At 48.0% G+C, this 16,419-nt stretch overlaps 1 long non-coding RNA gene across 1 annotated transcript; it reads left to right on the forward strand.

The window, feature by feature from the left end:
* The first annotated feature begins 184 nt into the window (after positions 1-184).
* Positions 185-2,856, forward strand: LOC142072804 (uncharacterized). Its single transcript, XR_012669375.1, has 2 exons — positions 185-1,333; positions 2,259-2,856. It is a non-coding gene; the product is annotated as an uncharacterized LOC142072804 (long non-coding RNA).
* The last annotated feature ends 13,563 nt before the right edge of the window (positions 2,857-16,419 follow it).

Raw genomic sequence — 16,419 nt, forward strand, 5'->3', positions numbered from 1 at the left:
AGGGACTTATTAGAAATGCAAAAACAACGAGGAGTCCGGTGGCACCTTAAAGACGAACAGATTTATTTGGGCATAAGCTTTCGTGGGTAAAAAACCCACTTCATGCATCTGAAGAAGTGGTTTTTTTACCCACGAAAGCTTATGCCCAAATAAATCTGTTCGTCTTTAAGGTGCCAGCGGACTCTTCCTTGTTTGTGTGGCTACAGACTAACACGGCTCCCCCTCTGATATTAGAAATGCAGATAATCAGTATCTAAACTGTAATAGAGGAATGGAATCTAGGGCCCTAGCTACACTAGGGATCTTACAGTGGCACAGCTCAGCTGTACCGATGCAGCTGTGCTGCTGCAAGCTGTCTGGTGTAAGCCGCTCTATGCCCACGGGAGAGATCTCTCCCAGCCCTGGTCTACACTAGGAGTTTAGGTCGAATTTAGCAGCGTTAGATCGATTTAACCCTGCACCCGTCCACACGATGAAGCCATTTACTTTGACTTAAAGGGCTCTTAAAATCAATTTCTGTACTCCTCCCCAATGAGGGGATTAGCACTGAAATCAACCTTGCAGGGTCGAATTTGGGGTAGTGTGGTCACACTTCAAGGGTATTGGCCTCCAGGAGCTATCCCAGAGTGCTCCATTGTGACCACTCTGGACAGTCCTCTTAACTCAGATGCACTGGCCAGGTATACAGGAAAAGGCTGGAGAACTTTTGAATCTCATTTCCTGTTTGGGCAGCGTGGCAAGCTGCTGGTGAGTGCAGATCTCATCAGCAGAGGTGACCATGATTGAGTCCCAGAATCGCAAAAGAGCTCCAGCATGGACCTAACGGGAAGGACAGGATCTGATTACTGTATGGGGAGATGAATCCATGCTATCAGAACTCCGTTCCAAAAGACGAAATGCCCAAACATTGAAAAAATCTCCAAGGGCATGAGGGATAGAAGCTATAACAGGGACCCGCAGTAGTGCCGCATGAAACGTAAGGAGCTCAGGCAAGCCTACCAAAAAAACAGAGAGGCAAACGGCCGCTCGGGGTCAGAGCCTCAGACATGCTGCTTCTATGATGAGCTGCATGCCATTCTAGGGGGTGCAGCCACCACTACCCCACCCCTGTGCTTTGACTCCATCAATGGATTATCACGCAGCAGGGATGCGCATTTTGGGGACCAGAAAGATGAGGAGGAGGAAGAGGTTGAAGATAGCTCACAGCAAGCAAGTGGAGAAACCATTTTCCCCGAGAGCCAGGAACTGTTTCTCACCCTGGACCTGGAGCCAGTACTCCCCGAACCCACCCAAGGTGGGCTCCCGGACCCGCCAGGCAGAGAAGGGACATCTGGTGAGTATACCTTTGTAAATATAATACATGGTTTAAAAGCAAGTGTGTTTAATGATTAATTTGCGGCCCATACAGCTGCTGGAAAAGTCTGTTAACGTGTCTGGGGATGGATTGGAAATCCTCCAGGGACAGCTCCATAAAGCTCTCCTGGATGTACTCCCAAAGCCTTTGCAAAAGGTTTCTGGGGAGGGCAGCCTTATTCCGTCCTCCATGGTAGGACACTTTACCACGTCAGGCCAGTAGCACGTAGTCTGAAGTCATTGCATAACAAAGCTTGGCAGCGTATGGTCCCAGTGTTTGCTGGCATTCAAGCAACATCCATTCTTTATCTCTCTGTGTTATCCTCGGGAGAGTGATATCATTCATGGTCACCTGCTTGAAACAGGGTAATTTTATTAAGGGGACATTCAGAGGCAGCTGTTCCTGCTGGGCTGTTTGCCTGTTGCTGAACAGAAATCTTCCCCGTTGTTAGCAACACGGTGGGGGGAGGGGTGAAACGATCATCCCAAAGAATTGGGGGGGGCGGGTTAGTGGGGTTTGTGCTGCACGTTAACCTGAAAACCGCAGCCCCTCTTTTTAAATTGCCTACCCATTTTAAATGGCCAACCTGATAGCTGTTTGGTATGGGAAATGAGGGCGCTGCTGTTTGAAACCATTCCCACATGTTATGAAGGTTAAAGAAGCCAAAAGACTGTGGCTTACCATGGCTGCCTGGAAGCCAAATTCTGTTGCCTGCCGGCCCTGCGTGTGTGATCTCTCACACCAAACCGGCAGACCCTCAATATAAGAGGCAAAATGCAACCTTGTACCAAATGCACACGTGCTATGTAATGTTAACAGCAAGGTTTACTCTGAAAGAGTGTACCCATTGTTCTCTAAAATGTGTCTTTTTAACTATTACTCTCCCTTTTATTTCCTTCCGCAGCTGCAAATGTTTCAATGCTCACACTATCATCTCCTTCCCAGAGGCTAGTGAAGATTAGAAGGCAAAAAAAACGCACTCGTGATGAAATGTTCTCTGAGCTCATGTAGTCCTCCCACACTGAAAGAGCCCAGCAGAATGGGTGGAGGCAGACAATGTTAGAGTCCAGGAAAGCACAATATGAACGTGAGGACAAGTGGTGGGTTGAAGATGATAGGTGGCGGCAGCTTACTGACAGAAGGCAGGAGTCAATGCTGAGGCTATTGGAGAATCAGACTGATATGCTCCGGTGTATGGTTGAGGTGCAGGAAAGGCAGCATGAGCACAAACCGCCGCTACAGCTCCTGTGTAACCAACTGCCCTCCTCCCCAAGTTCCATAGCCTCCTCACCCAGACACTCAAGAACGTGGTGGGGGGGCCTCTGGGCACACAACCACTCCACCCCAGAGGACTGCCCAAGCAACAGAAAGCTGGCATTCAATAAGTTTTAACACGCAGTGTGGCCTTGTCCTTCCTCCCCCACCCCTTCCAGGCTACCTTGGCAGTTATCCCCCTTTTTGTGTGATGAATGAATAAAGAATGCATGAATTTGAAGCAACAATGACTTTATTGACTCTGCAAGTGGTGATCGAAGCAGGGAGGGGAGAGTGGTTAGCTTACAGGGAAGTAGAGTGAACCAAGGGGCGGGGGTTTTCATCAAGGAGAAACAAAGAGAACTTTCACACTGTAGCCTGGCCAGTCATGAAACTGGTTTTCAAAACTTCTCTGATGTGCACCGCGCCCTCCTGTACTCTTCTAACCGCCCTGGTGTCTGGCTGCGCGTAACCAGCAGCCAGGCGATTTGCCTCAACCTCCCACCCAGCCATAAACATCTCCCCCTTACTCTCAGAGATATTGTGGAGCACACAGCAAGCAGTAATAACAATGGGAATATTGGTTTCACTGACGTCTAAACGAGTCAGTAAACTGCACCAGTGCGCTTTTAAACGTCCAAATGCACATTCCACCACCACTCTATACTTGCTCAGCCTGTAGTTGAACAGCTCCTGACTACTGTCCAGGCTGCCTGTGTATGACTTCATGAGCCATGGCATTAAGGGGTAGGCTGGGTCCCCAAGGATAACTATAGGCAGCTCAATATCCCCAATGGTTATTTTCTGGTCTGGGAAGAAAGTCTCTCGCTGCAGCTGTTGAAACAGACCAGAGTTCCTGAAGATGCGAGCGCCATGTACCTTTCCCAGCCATCCCATGTTGTTGGTGGTGAAACGTCCCTTGTGATCCATCAGTGCTTGCAGCACCATTGAAAAGTACCCCTTTTGGTTTATGTACTCGCTGCCTTGGTGCTCCAGTGCCAAGATAGGGATATGGGTTCTGTCTATCGTCCCACCACAGTTAGGGAATCCCATTGCAACAAAGCCATCCACTATGACCTGCACATTTCCCAGAGTCACTACCTTTGGTAGCAGCAGCTCAGTGATTGTGTTGGCTACTTGGATCACAGCAGCCCTCACAGTAGATTTGCCCACTCCAAATTGATTCCCGACTGACCAGTAGCTGTCTGGCGTTGCAGGTTTCCACAGGGCTATCACCACTCGCTTGTGAACTGTGAAGGCTGCTTTCATCTTGGTATTCTGGCACTTCAGGGCAGGGGAAAGCAAGTCACAAAGTTCCATGAAAGTGCCCTTACGCATGTGAAAGTTTCGCAGCCATTGGGAATCGTCCCAGACCTGCAACACTATATGGTCCCACCAGTCTGTGCTTGTTTCCCGGGCCCAGAATCGGCGTTCCACAGCATGAACCTGCCCCATTAACACCATGATGTCCATATGCCGGGGCCTGTACTTTGAGAGAAGTCTGTGTCCATGTCCTCATCACTCTCCTCACCGCGCTGCCGTCGCCTACTCACCTGCTTTTGCAGGTTCTGGTTCTGCATATACTGTTGGATAATGCATGTGGTGTTTAGAACGGTCGTAACTGCTGCGGTGATCTGAGTGGGCTCCATGCTTGCCATGGTATAGCATGAGCAGGAGAGCAGAGTGGCAGCGGAATCGGCGGGTGGATGACGATGCTGACAGCAATATGGCACCCGCACAGAAAAAGGCGCAAAATGATTGTTGGCCAATGCTTTCACGGAGGGAGGAGCAAGGTGTAGGTTGGCAGCAGACAGTGCAGTACAACTGCTAGCTGTCATCGTCTCCAGCTCGTGGTGCTGCTGGCTGGGAGAGGAGCCTGAGGCAGAATGGCCCCCTCAAGGATTGAGCTCACAACCCTGGGGTTAGTAGGCCAATGCTCAAACCACTGAGCTATCCCTCTACCAATATTCCAGGTAGGACTGAATCTCAATTAGACAAAACTTAAAGAAGAGAATGACCTGAGTCACTCCCATTTATGTCCAGGCGCCCCTGACAGACCTCACCAAGGTCTGCCAGGAGCACCCATGTCTGCCCAGGCGCCCCGACCCGACCGCACCAAGGCCCAGCCAAGAGCACGCAGTAGACTATGAGGATGGCTACCAGTCGTAATGCACCATCTGCTGCCACAAGGCAATGAGCTGCTGCTGCGTAGCAATACAGTCCCCCGTCTGCCAGCACCCAGGAGACATACGGTGACGGTGAGCTGAGCGGGCTCCATGGTTGCCATGGTATGGCATCTGCACGGGTAACCCAGGAAAAAGGCATGAAACGACTGTCTGCCGTTGCTTTCATGGGGAGGGGGAGGGGGCTGACGACATGTACCCAGAACCACCCGCAACAATGTTTTTTGCCCCATCAGGCATTGGGATCTGAACCCAGAATTCCAATGGGCAGCAGAGACTGCAGGGATAGCTACCCACAGCGTAACGCTCTGGAGGTGCAGGAAAGGCAGCTACCCACAGTGCAAAGCTCTGGAAGTCGACGCTAGCCTCGGTACTGTGGACGCACTCCGCCGACTTAATGGTCTTAAGTGGGGACACACACAATCGACTGTATAAAACCAATTTCTAAAAAATCGACGTCTATAAATTTGACCTAATTTTGTAGGGTAGACATAGCCCTATTGACATAATTAAACCACTCCCAAGGAGGGGCAGTACCTATGTCTCTCTGACATAGCGCTGACATAGCGCTGTCCACACCAGGGCTTCTATTGGTGATATCGTTCAGAGGGGTGTTTTCCACACCCCTGAGCAATATAATTGTGAGTGTAGACATAGCCTTAGGGTATGTCTACACTGGCAGAGTTACAGCGCTGGCAATTACAGCATCGCTCAGAAAGCGCTGAAGGGAAAACGCTGTTGTGTTCACACTATCAGCTGCCTGCGCAATAAAGTGTTCACACTTGCAGCGGTATTCGGAGCGGTGCACTCTGGGCAGCTATCCCACAGAGCACGTCTTTCTCTTTTGCTGCTAAGACTTGTGGGAAGGCAGAGGGGGTCGCGGGGCATCCTGGGTCCTGTCCCAATGACCTGTGATGCATTGCATCGCATCCCAGCAATCCCTGTGCTTCCATCCACATTTGGCACCATCTTTCTACAGTTTGTGTACTGCGTCCCCTGCCTCTTCGGGCTACAGGAATGGACCCTGAACTGTTGACCAGTATGCTGCTCGCTCTGACCAACATGTCATGAGTGGCAGAGGAGTTATTCCTTAAACTACAAAGGCAAGAGGAGTGTGACATTGATCTCGCCACACGTAGTAGCTACGATACTTGTGGCATGCACGAAGGTGCTGACCAGAGTGCAATGCCACTTTTGGGCTTGGGAAACAAGCACTGGTGGTGGGATCACATCGTGATGCACGTCTGGGATAATGAGCAGTGGCTGCAGAACTTTCAGATAAGAAAAGCCACATTCATGGGACTGTGTAATGAGTTCCCCCCAGGCCTGCGGCGCAGAGAATGAGAGCTGCCCTGTCGCTGGAGAAGCACATGGTGATTCCACTGTGGAAGCTGGCTACTCCAGACTACTACTGATCGGTCGCTAACCAGTTCGGAATGGGAAAGTTGACCACTGGATTCATGTGGATGGAAGTGTGCAGGGCCATTAATCCCATCCTGCTCTGAAAGACTGTGACTCTGGGCAACGTGCGTGACATTGTGGACGGTTTTGTACAAATGGGCTTCCCTAACTGCAGAGGGGCAATAGATGGCACGCGTGTGCCAATTCTGGCACCAGACTACCTAGCCCCAGAGTACATTAATCACAAGGGGTATTTCTCAATGGTTCTCCAGGCGCTTGTGGATCACCATGGACGTTTCACAGACATTAATGCAAGCTGGTCTGGAAAGGTGCATGACACACACATGTTTTGGAACTCTGGCCTGTTCAGGAAGCTGCAAGCAGGGACTTTCTTCCTGGACCAGAAGATCACCATAGGGGAAGTCAAAATGCCCACTGTGATCCTGGGAGACCCTGCCTACCCCCTAATGCTGTGGCTTATGAAACCATACATGGGGCAACTTGACAGCAGCAAGGAGTGGTTCAACAACAGGCTGAGCAAGTGCAGAATGACTGTTGAGTGTGAATTTGGCTGTTTAAAAGCCCGCTGGTGATGACTGTATGGGAAGCTGGACATGGCTGATGAAAATATTCTTATGCTTATAGATGTGTGCTGTATGCTCCATAATATTTGTGAAAGGAAGGGTGAAAGCTTCACTCAGGGCTGGACCGCAGAGGCTTAGTACCTGGAGGCAGTTTGAACAGCCAGAGACTGGGGCTATTAGAGGGGGGCAGGGCCATAAGGATCAGAAATGCCTTGACGCAGCAATTTGAAGCTGAAAACCACTAATATTTGTTGCTATGCTCAGGAGAGCAGTGTTTGTAATGCTAGGAGGTGATTGGTGCAGACGATGCAATATGAAGGTTTAACATAATTGTCTGTTGCTTTGCAGGGCTCTGTTTGCTTTCAATTAATAGAATAAAGACTGCTTTCAAAGCAACACAATTCTTTTATTAAAAAAACAACCACTGGAGGAGAGAGTCAAACAAAAAATACCCATCAGCAGTGAGGGCGATGAGGGAAGGGAAGGTCTCAGGAGGAGGTGGGACGGCTAAAGATTTGTGTATGTCCAGGATCATATCCAACCTTCTCCTTTGGAGTACAATACAGTGAGTACTGTACTTCAGCAGGGCCAAACTGAAGAGGGATGGGTGTTGAGCGTAGTGGGAGTCTGCAGTGCTGGACCATGATGGGGGAGGAGTGGAATGCCGTGGGTATAGACTGGAGCCAGGATGTTGATAACAGTGTGTTGGTGGTGTCTAGGGGAAGCATGGAAAAGAGTTTTGTGACAGTGGCTGCAGGGGAGGGTGGGCATGGAGCTGCTCGGTTTGCAGAGCTAGTATCACCTGGAGCATGTCTGCTTGGCGCTCCATAACGTTTAAGAGCCACTACGTGGCTTCATTCTGGCACGCCATGTTCTCCTTTCGATCCCTCTTCTTGCTGTCCCTCCACTCTTTCAATTCCTGCTTCTTGGCCGCGGAGTGCATCATAATATCACACAGAAAGTCCTCCTTAGTTCTTCTTGACCACTTTCTAATTCTGAGCAGCCATTCACCCACCAATAACAAAGAGGGAGGCTGGGCTCCCGAGGTCATCCCTGTGAAGTTTAAACACAACATTTTACAGAAGCAGCATTGTTTACAACACACAGAACACCGATTCAGTGATTTAAAACACCGCCAGTACTCAGTAAGCCAGTACTGTCACTAACTGGCTGACCCCAGGCAAGCACACGAGCCACAAGACCCCCAAAATGGTGAGTAGCCGCGGGGCAGGGTAAATCACTCTTCCTGGACCCTGCTGTACACTGGGCACTTGGCTCTTGGGGAAAGCCAGCACTATTGGGGGGACCTGATAATCATTCCTGTCCTCACACTTTCCACAGGAGGTGATCATTATGGAGGATATCTCGCTGCTGAGAGTGAGAAGGGAATCAAGGGAGGGTCTTCTCCAAGACTGTGGCTTCTGCCCTGGCCCCTATGTGGCTCGCCTGTGTGCAGCAATGGTCTCTCCCCGCCCACCCAGTGACAGCACAGTGGCACGGGCAAGAAACAAAGCAGCTCTGCCAAAGAACCTGCAGCAGTGGATTGCCCGGTATCTCCACAAGAATTTCCTGGAGATCTCTGAGGCAGATTCCCGTGAAGTGAGGGAGTCAATCAACAGCCTGTTCCGCTGCTCAGACTAGGCGTGCGGTGGGAGACAAGCCGGCTTTCTGCAACCCTCCTGCCCCCAACAACTCGCTTCAGCAATTCCCCAAATCAGATCTACTTACCAGGGGCTTCCTCTCCTGTTTGTGCTTCGCCAAGATCTGACAGCTGTGACTAGATAGCATCCTCCAGGGTAGAAAAGAGCTCCTGACTGCATGCATTTCTGACCTCCGAGTCATCCTCTGCCTCTGGGTCTCCCTCCCCCTCCACATCCTCATTTAAGATTTCCTCCTCCTGGCTTAGTCCACTCTCGACTGGCACACAAGCCAACGAAGTATCCACAGTGGTCTTCTCAGTGGAGGTGGGGTCACTGCCGAGTATTGCATCCAGCTCTTTGTAGATCCAGCAGCTCATGGGCGCAACACCAGAGTGGCGGTTTGCCTCCCGCACCTTGTGGTAGGCATTCCCCAGCTCCTTCACTTTGACCCTGCACTGCAGTGTGTCCCGGTCATGGCCCCTTTCTGTCATGCATCATGATATCTGTCCATAGGTATCATAGTTCCTACGGCTGGAGCACAACTGAGACTGGACAGCCTCCTCTCCCCAAATGCTGATGAGGTCCAGCAGCTCAGCATTGCTCCGAGCGGGGGGGATTGCCTGGTGCGTGGAGCAGGCATGGCCACCTGGAAAGATGCTGTCAAGGTTCCTCCCCCACTCTGAACTCTAGGGTACAGATGTGGGGACCTGCATGAAAAACCTCCTAAGCTTATCTTTACCAGCTTAGGTCAAAACTTCCCCAAGGTACAAAATATTACACCCGTTATCCTTGGACTGGCCGCTACCACCACCAAACTAATACTGGTTACTGAGGAAGAGCTGTTTGGACGCGTCCTTCCCCCCAAAATACTTCCCAAAACCTTGCACCCCACTTCCTGGACAAGGTTTGGTAAAAAGCCTCACCAATTTGCCTAGGTGACTACAGACCCAGCCCCTTGGATCTTAAGAACAATGAACAATCCTCCCAACACTTGCACCCCCCTTTTCCTGGGAAATGTTGGATAAAAAGCCTCACCAATTTGCATAGGTGACCACAGACCCAAACCCTTGGATCTGAGAACAATGAAAAAGCATTCAGTTTTTTACAAGAAGACTTTTAATAAAAAATAGAAGTAAATAGAAATAAAGAAATCCCCCCTGTAAAATCAGGATGGTAGATATCTTACAGGGTAATTAGATTCAAAAACATAGAGAACCCCTCTAGGCAAAACCTTAAGTTACAAAAAAGATACACAGACAGAAATAGTTATTCTATTCAGCACAATTCTTTTCTCAGCCATTTAAAGAAATCATAATCTAACACATACCTAGCTAGATTACTTACTAAAAGTTCTAAGACTCCATTCCTGTTCTGTCCCTGGCAAGAGCAGCAACAGACAGACACAGACCCTTTGTTTCTCTCCCTCCTCCCAGCTTTTGAAAGTATCTTGTCTCCTCATTGGTCATTTTGGTCAGGTGCCAGCGAGGTTACCTTTAGCTTCTTAACCCTTTACAGGTGAGAGGAGCTTTCCCCTGGCCAGGAGGGATTTCAAAGGGGTTTACCCTTCCCTTTATATTTATGACACGCCCCCCAAATCTCAGCTAGAGTGAAACACTGGCTGGGATTTCTTCCTGGAGCTCTAGGAAAACAGAGTTAATAAGACACATGCATCTCTAAATATACTACCAAGTACATAAAGACTAACAATATTTTCCACATCTCAAGGACGATTTTAACCAGTTGACTCTGGGAAACTTTCACGGGAGAGTGCATCAGCCACTTTGTTAGAAGCTCCTGAGATGTGTTGGATGTCGAAATCAAAATCTTGGAGAGCTAAACTCCACCGAAGAAGTTTTTTGTTAGTTTCTTTGACGGTGTGAAGCCACTTCAGTGCAACATGGTCGGTTTGCAGGTGGAAACGCCGTCCCCAAACATATGGGCGTAGCTTTTCCAGAGCGTAGACAATGGCGTAACATTCTTTTTCAGTGACTGACCAGTTGCTTTCCCTCTCAGACAGTTTTTTGCTGAGAAACACTACAGGGTGGAATTCTTGATCAGGTCCTTTCTGCATTAAAACTGCTCCCACACCACGCTCAGATGCATCTGTGGTTACTAGGAACGGTTTGTCAAAGTCTGGGGCCCTTAGTACAGGTCAGACATGAGTGTCGCTTTAAGCTTGTTAAAGGCCTTCTGACACTTTCCGGTCCACTGAACAGCATTTGGCTGTTTCTTTTTGGTTAGGTCTGTCAGTGGGGCAGCGATTTGGCTGTAGTGCGGTACAAATCGTCTGTAATAACCAGCCAAGCCTAAGAAGGATTGAACCTGTTTCTTTGACTTTGGGACAGGCCACGTTTGGATAGCATCCACTTTGGCCTGTAGGGGGCTGATAGTTCCTTGACCCACCTGGTGTCCAAGGTAAGTCACTCTGTTTAGGCCTATTTGACACTTCTTAGCCTTAACAGTTAGTCCTGCCTCCCTTATGCGCTCAAGGACTTTTTGTAGATGTTCCAGGTGGTCTGCCCAGGAATCCGAAAATATGGCCACATCGTCAAGGTAGGCGACTGCATATTCTCCTAATCCCGCTAGGAGACCATCTACAAGTCTTTGGAAAGTGGCGGGTGCATTTCGCAGCCCGAAAGGGAGTACATTAAATTCATACAGCCCGAGATGTGTGATGAAGGCTGACCTTTCCTTGGCAGATTCATCTAGCGGTACCTGCCAGTACCCCTTGGTTAAGTCCAAGGTAGAGATGAACTGGGCCCGTCCCAGTTTCTCTAATAGTTCATCTGTGCGTGGCATTGGATAGTTGTCTGGGCGAGTTACAGCATTTAGCTTACGGTAGTCCACGCAAAAACGTATTTCCCCATCTGGTTTGGGAACTAGAACCACTGGAGATGCCCATGCACTTTCAGAGGGGCGGATTACACCCATCTGTAACATATCCTGGATCTCCCGTTCTATAGCAGTTTTAGCTTGAGGAGACACCCGGTAAGGTTGGACCCTAATTGGGTGAGCATTACCTGTGTCAATGGAGTGGTATGCCCGTTCAGTCAGTCCTGGGGTGACTGAGAACGTTGGCGCGTAGCTAGTGCACAGCTCCTGGATCTGCTGTCGCTGCATACGCCCAAGGGTCATGGAGAGAGGTTCACCTCTTCCACACCACCAGCACATTTCCCTTCGTAGTAAACACCTTCAGGCCACTCAGCGTCGTCTCCTCCCTGGGCTGTAAACTGACAAACCTTTAATTCTCTGGAATAAAAGGGCTTTAGAGAATTAATATGGTACACCTTAGGCTTCCGGTTGGAGGTGGGGAATGCTATGAGATAATTAACAGCTCCCAGGCGCTCCTGGACCATGAATGGCCCTTCCCACGATGCTTCCATTTTATGGGCCTGGAGCGCCTTTAAGACCATGACCTGGTCTCCTACTTTGAAGGAACGCTCTCTGGCATGTTTATCATACCAGGCTTTTTGCTCTTTTTGAGCATCCTGTAAGTTTTCTCTAGCAAGGGCTAAAGAGGTTCGGAGGGTGTTTTGTAGGTTGGTTACGAAGTCCAGAATGTTAGTTCCTGGAGACGGTGTAAATCCCTCCCATTGCTGCTTCACCAACTGCAATGGCACAAGATACTTTCAAAAGCTGGGAGGAGGGAGAGAAACAAAGGGTCTGTGTCTGTCTGTTGCTGCTCTTGCCAGGGACAGAACAGGAATGGAGTCTTAGAACTTTTAGTAAGTAATCTAGCTAGGTATGTGTTAGATTATGATTTCTTTAAATGGCTGAGAAAAGAATTGTGCTGAATAGAATAACTATTTCTGTCTGTGTATCTTTTTTGTACCTTAAGGTTTTGCCTAGAGGGGTTCTCTATGTTTTTGAATCTAATTACCCTGTAAGATATCTACCATCCTGATTTTACAGGGGGGATTTCTTTATTTCTATTTACTTCTATTTTTTATTAAAAGTCTTCTTGTAAAAAACTGAATGCTTTTTCATTGTTCTCAGATCCAAGGATTTGGGTCTGTGGTCACCTATGCAAATTGGTGAGGCTTTTTATCCAACATTTCCCAGGAAAAGGGGGGTGCAAGTGTTGGGAGGATTGTTCATTGTTCTTAAGATCCAAGGGGCTGGGTCTGTAGTCACCTAGGCAAATTGGTGAGGCTTTTTACCAAACCTTGTCCAGGAAGTGGGGTGCAAGGTTTTGGGAAGTATTTTGGGGGGAAGGACGCGTCCAAACAGCTCTTCCCCAGTAACCAGTATTAGTTTGGTGGTGGTAGCGGCCAGTCCAAGGATAACGGGTGTAATATTTTGTACCTTGGGGAAGTTTTGACCTAAGCTGGTAAAGATAAGCTTAGGAGGTTTTTCATGCAGGTCCCCACATCTGTACCCTAGAGTTCAGAGTGGGGGAGGAACCTTGACATGGTGGCAGCGAGGTTACCTTTAGCTTCTTAACCCTTTACAGGTGAGAGGAGCTTTCCCCTGGCCAGGAGGGATTTCAAAGGTAAATTTACCCTTCCCTTTATATTTATGACAGATGCGCTGAGACCACTGCATGCGTCACCGAGCAAACGGGAAGGGGACTTTCAAAATTCAAAAGGAACGTATGGGGTGGGGATGATGGTTGGTCACCTAAGGGCAGGGCAATATTGTTCAAACCGATGACCAGAGAGGCGAGAACAGGCATTGTGGGACACCTCCTGGAGGCCAATTACAGCATTGTAATCAACCACGGTGTCTACACTGGCACAGCAGCGCTGTAGCCCCGGAGCAGAAAGCTCTATGCCTCACGTTGGGGTGGTTTTTTTTTTACAGCACTGCAACAGTGCAGTTTCTGCACACTAAGTGGCTTGGCAGTGTGTACACCTTGGGAATTACAAGGGGGGGGGGAATGTGTTGATGAGGAGCACAAGGCTCAGGACTTAGGGGCAGGGATCGTGCCACCTTCTAGGTTTGGAAAGTGATTAGAACACTTATTGAAACAATAAATTCTGCCAGAAAAAATAATCATAATAAAAAATTCTGGTTAGAACCTCAATCTGGGGTAATTTAGGAGTTACATTCCTGGCCCAACATGCAGGCTCTTTCCTCACTAATGCAACTTCGCTCTTGCGTCATACCAAATATATATAGCCTAAATAATATAGTGGCATTGTCCAGGGAAGCTCTCTCTCCACTGATGCATCTGTTTCCATCTCTAAGGACTTGTCTACACTACAGAAATTTGAGGTGCTACCCGCTGTGCTGTCAAATTATTCATATACTTAAAGTTAAGTACATACAGTAGAACCCCGTTTATCCGAGCCTCCATTATTCAGCTCTCCCTATTAACCGAACCACCAGTGCACGCACAGGAATGTGAGAAACTGACGCTTCAGACCCAGGCAACGGGCTGTCAACCCGTTCTCCTGATTATCCAGATTTTTGATTAGGTGATCTGGCCCTGGTCCCAATTAGATTGGATAAACAGGGTTCCACTGCACTTAAGGGCTTTGCTGGATCAGGAGCTAAAATAGCATGAAATCCCATTCTATTTTTCTGTATTGTGTATAAATTCTAACAATATGTCCTTACATTTCTAGTCCAAGAAGAAAGTGACCCCCCCCCGAACGGACTCAGGCTGGATATACCTCTTTGGGGACTGCAAACTGGTAGTCACTATTGAAAGGCAGGACAAGAATCTTGAAAAACTCAGGGAAAGGCACAAAGGGGCACTGGCCTTAAATCGCTGGACATTCCCCTTGCATAGAGGAATACCATGATTTGTGGGGGAGAAAAGGGTGTGGTTAAAGCATGCTATGCACCAAGGCTCTGGGCAATTGCAAGCAGATCCTACTGGCACCAAGACCAGAAATGTAAAAAAAGGGCACCTTATCCCTTCCCTACAAACATGTATAGCTAGACTAGAATCAAGGATCTGGGCTAGTATCTTTAAAGAATCATACTTTTAAAAAAAAACATTTAATATGCATTGCCTCTAGGTGATGCTAATATGTGTCTTTTTGAACTATCACTGGTTTCAGAATTCAGAGTAACAGCCGTGTTAGTCTGTATTCGCAAAAAGAAAAGGAGTACTTGTGGCACCTTAGAGACTAACCAATTTATTTGAGCATGAGCTTTCGTGAGCTACAGCTCACTTCATCAGATGCATACCGTGGAAACTGCAGCAGACTTTATATACACACAGAGAATATGAAACAATACCTCCTCCCACCCCACTGTCCTGCTGGTAATAGCTTATCTAAAGTGATCATCAAGTTGGGCCATTTCCAGCACAAATCCAGGTTTTCTCACCCTCCACCCCCCCCCCCAACAAATTCACTCTCCTGCTGGTGATAGCCCATCCAAAGTGACAACTCTCTACACAATGTGCATGATAATCAAGTTGGGCCATTTCCTGCACAAATCCAGGTTCTCTCACCCCCTCAACCCCTCCCAAAAACCACACACACAAACTCACTATCCTGCTGGTAATAGCTCATCCAAAGTGACCACTCTCCCTACAATGTGCATGATAATCAAGGTGGGCCATTTAGCAGCCATGTTAGTCTGTATCAGTAACAAGAACAGGAGGACTTGTGGCACCTTAGAGACTAAACATATTTATTAGCGCATAAGCTTTCATGAGCTACAGCTCACTTCATCGGATGCACTATCAATGATTCTTAGGAAGGTATAAAAGTAAGTTCTGTATTCAATGTATGCTGGGAACCACTGATATTAAATATTTTATTTTTCTAAAAATCCAATATACCCACACAAATACACTCGCCTGTTCATTTTAAAATGCTCTGATAATTAACCTTCTTGACAATCCTTTTTTCCTATTTTGAGTGTTTATAATGAAGCTCAAAACTCAACTAATGAACTAAGTTATGCAATATTGTAACATGAAGGGAAAGTACTCTCTTTGTTAATAAGCCTATTTTGACTGATTTTTATCCACCATTGATCAGATGCTTTAATTGACCCATACACAATATCCACATATTTTCCCTCAGAAGTTACAATTAATTCAGAACCCATCAGTGTATACACAATTTTTAAATTGTTCCTTCCGATGCGTACTGTTATGCACTGGACTATGTAAAGCATAATCTGAGATTTTATCTGCTTCTACAAAAACAACGAGGAGTTCGGTGGTACCTTAAAGACTAACGGATTTATTTGGGCATAAGCTTTTGTGAGTAAAAAATCCACTTCTTCAGATGCATGGAATGAAAATTACAGATACAGGCATTAATATACTGGCATATGAAGAGAAGGGAGTTACCTTACAAGTGGAGAACCAGTGTTGACAAGGCTAATTCAGTCAGGGCAGATGTGGATAACTGATCTGATCTGAACCAATAACTGATGAGGAGGTGTCAATACCAAGACACCTCCTCATCAGTTGGCAGCCGGTATCAAGTGGAGTGCCCCAAGGGTCGGTCCTGGGGCCGGTTTTGTTCAATATCTTCATAAATGATCTGGAGGATGGTGTGGATTGCACTCTCAGCAAATTTGCGGATGATACTAAACTGGGAGGAGTGGTAGATACGCTGGAGGGGAGGGATAGGATACAGAAGGACCTAGACAAATTGGAGGATTGGGCCAAAAGAAATCTGATGAGGTTCAATAAGGATAAGTGCAGGGTCCTGCACTTAGGACAGAAGAACCCAATGCACAGCTACAGACTAGGGACCAAATGGCTAGGCAGCAGTTCTGCGGAAAAGGACCTAGGGGTGACAGTGGACGAGAAGCTGGATATGAGTCAGCAGTGTGCCCTTGTTGCCAAGAAGGCCAATGGCATTTTGGGATGTATAAGTAGGGGCATAGCGAGCAGATCGAGGGACGTGATCGTTCCCCTCTATTCGACATTGGTGAGGCCTCATCTGGAGTACTGTGTCCAGTTTTGGGCCCCACACTACAAGAAGGATGTGGACAAATTGGAGAGAGTCCAGCGAAGGGCAACAAAAATGATTAGGGGTCTGGAACACTTGACTTATGAGGAGAGGCTGAGGGAGCTGGGATTG

This window comes from Caretta caretta, chromosome 1, assembly GCF_965140235.1.
Source record: "Caretta caretta isolate rCarCar2 chromosome 1, rCarCar1.hap1, whole genome shotgun sequence".
NCBI lineage: Eukaryota > Metazoa > Chordata > Testudines > Cheloniidae > Caretta > Caretta caretta.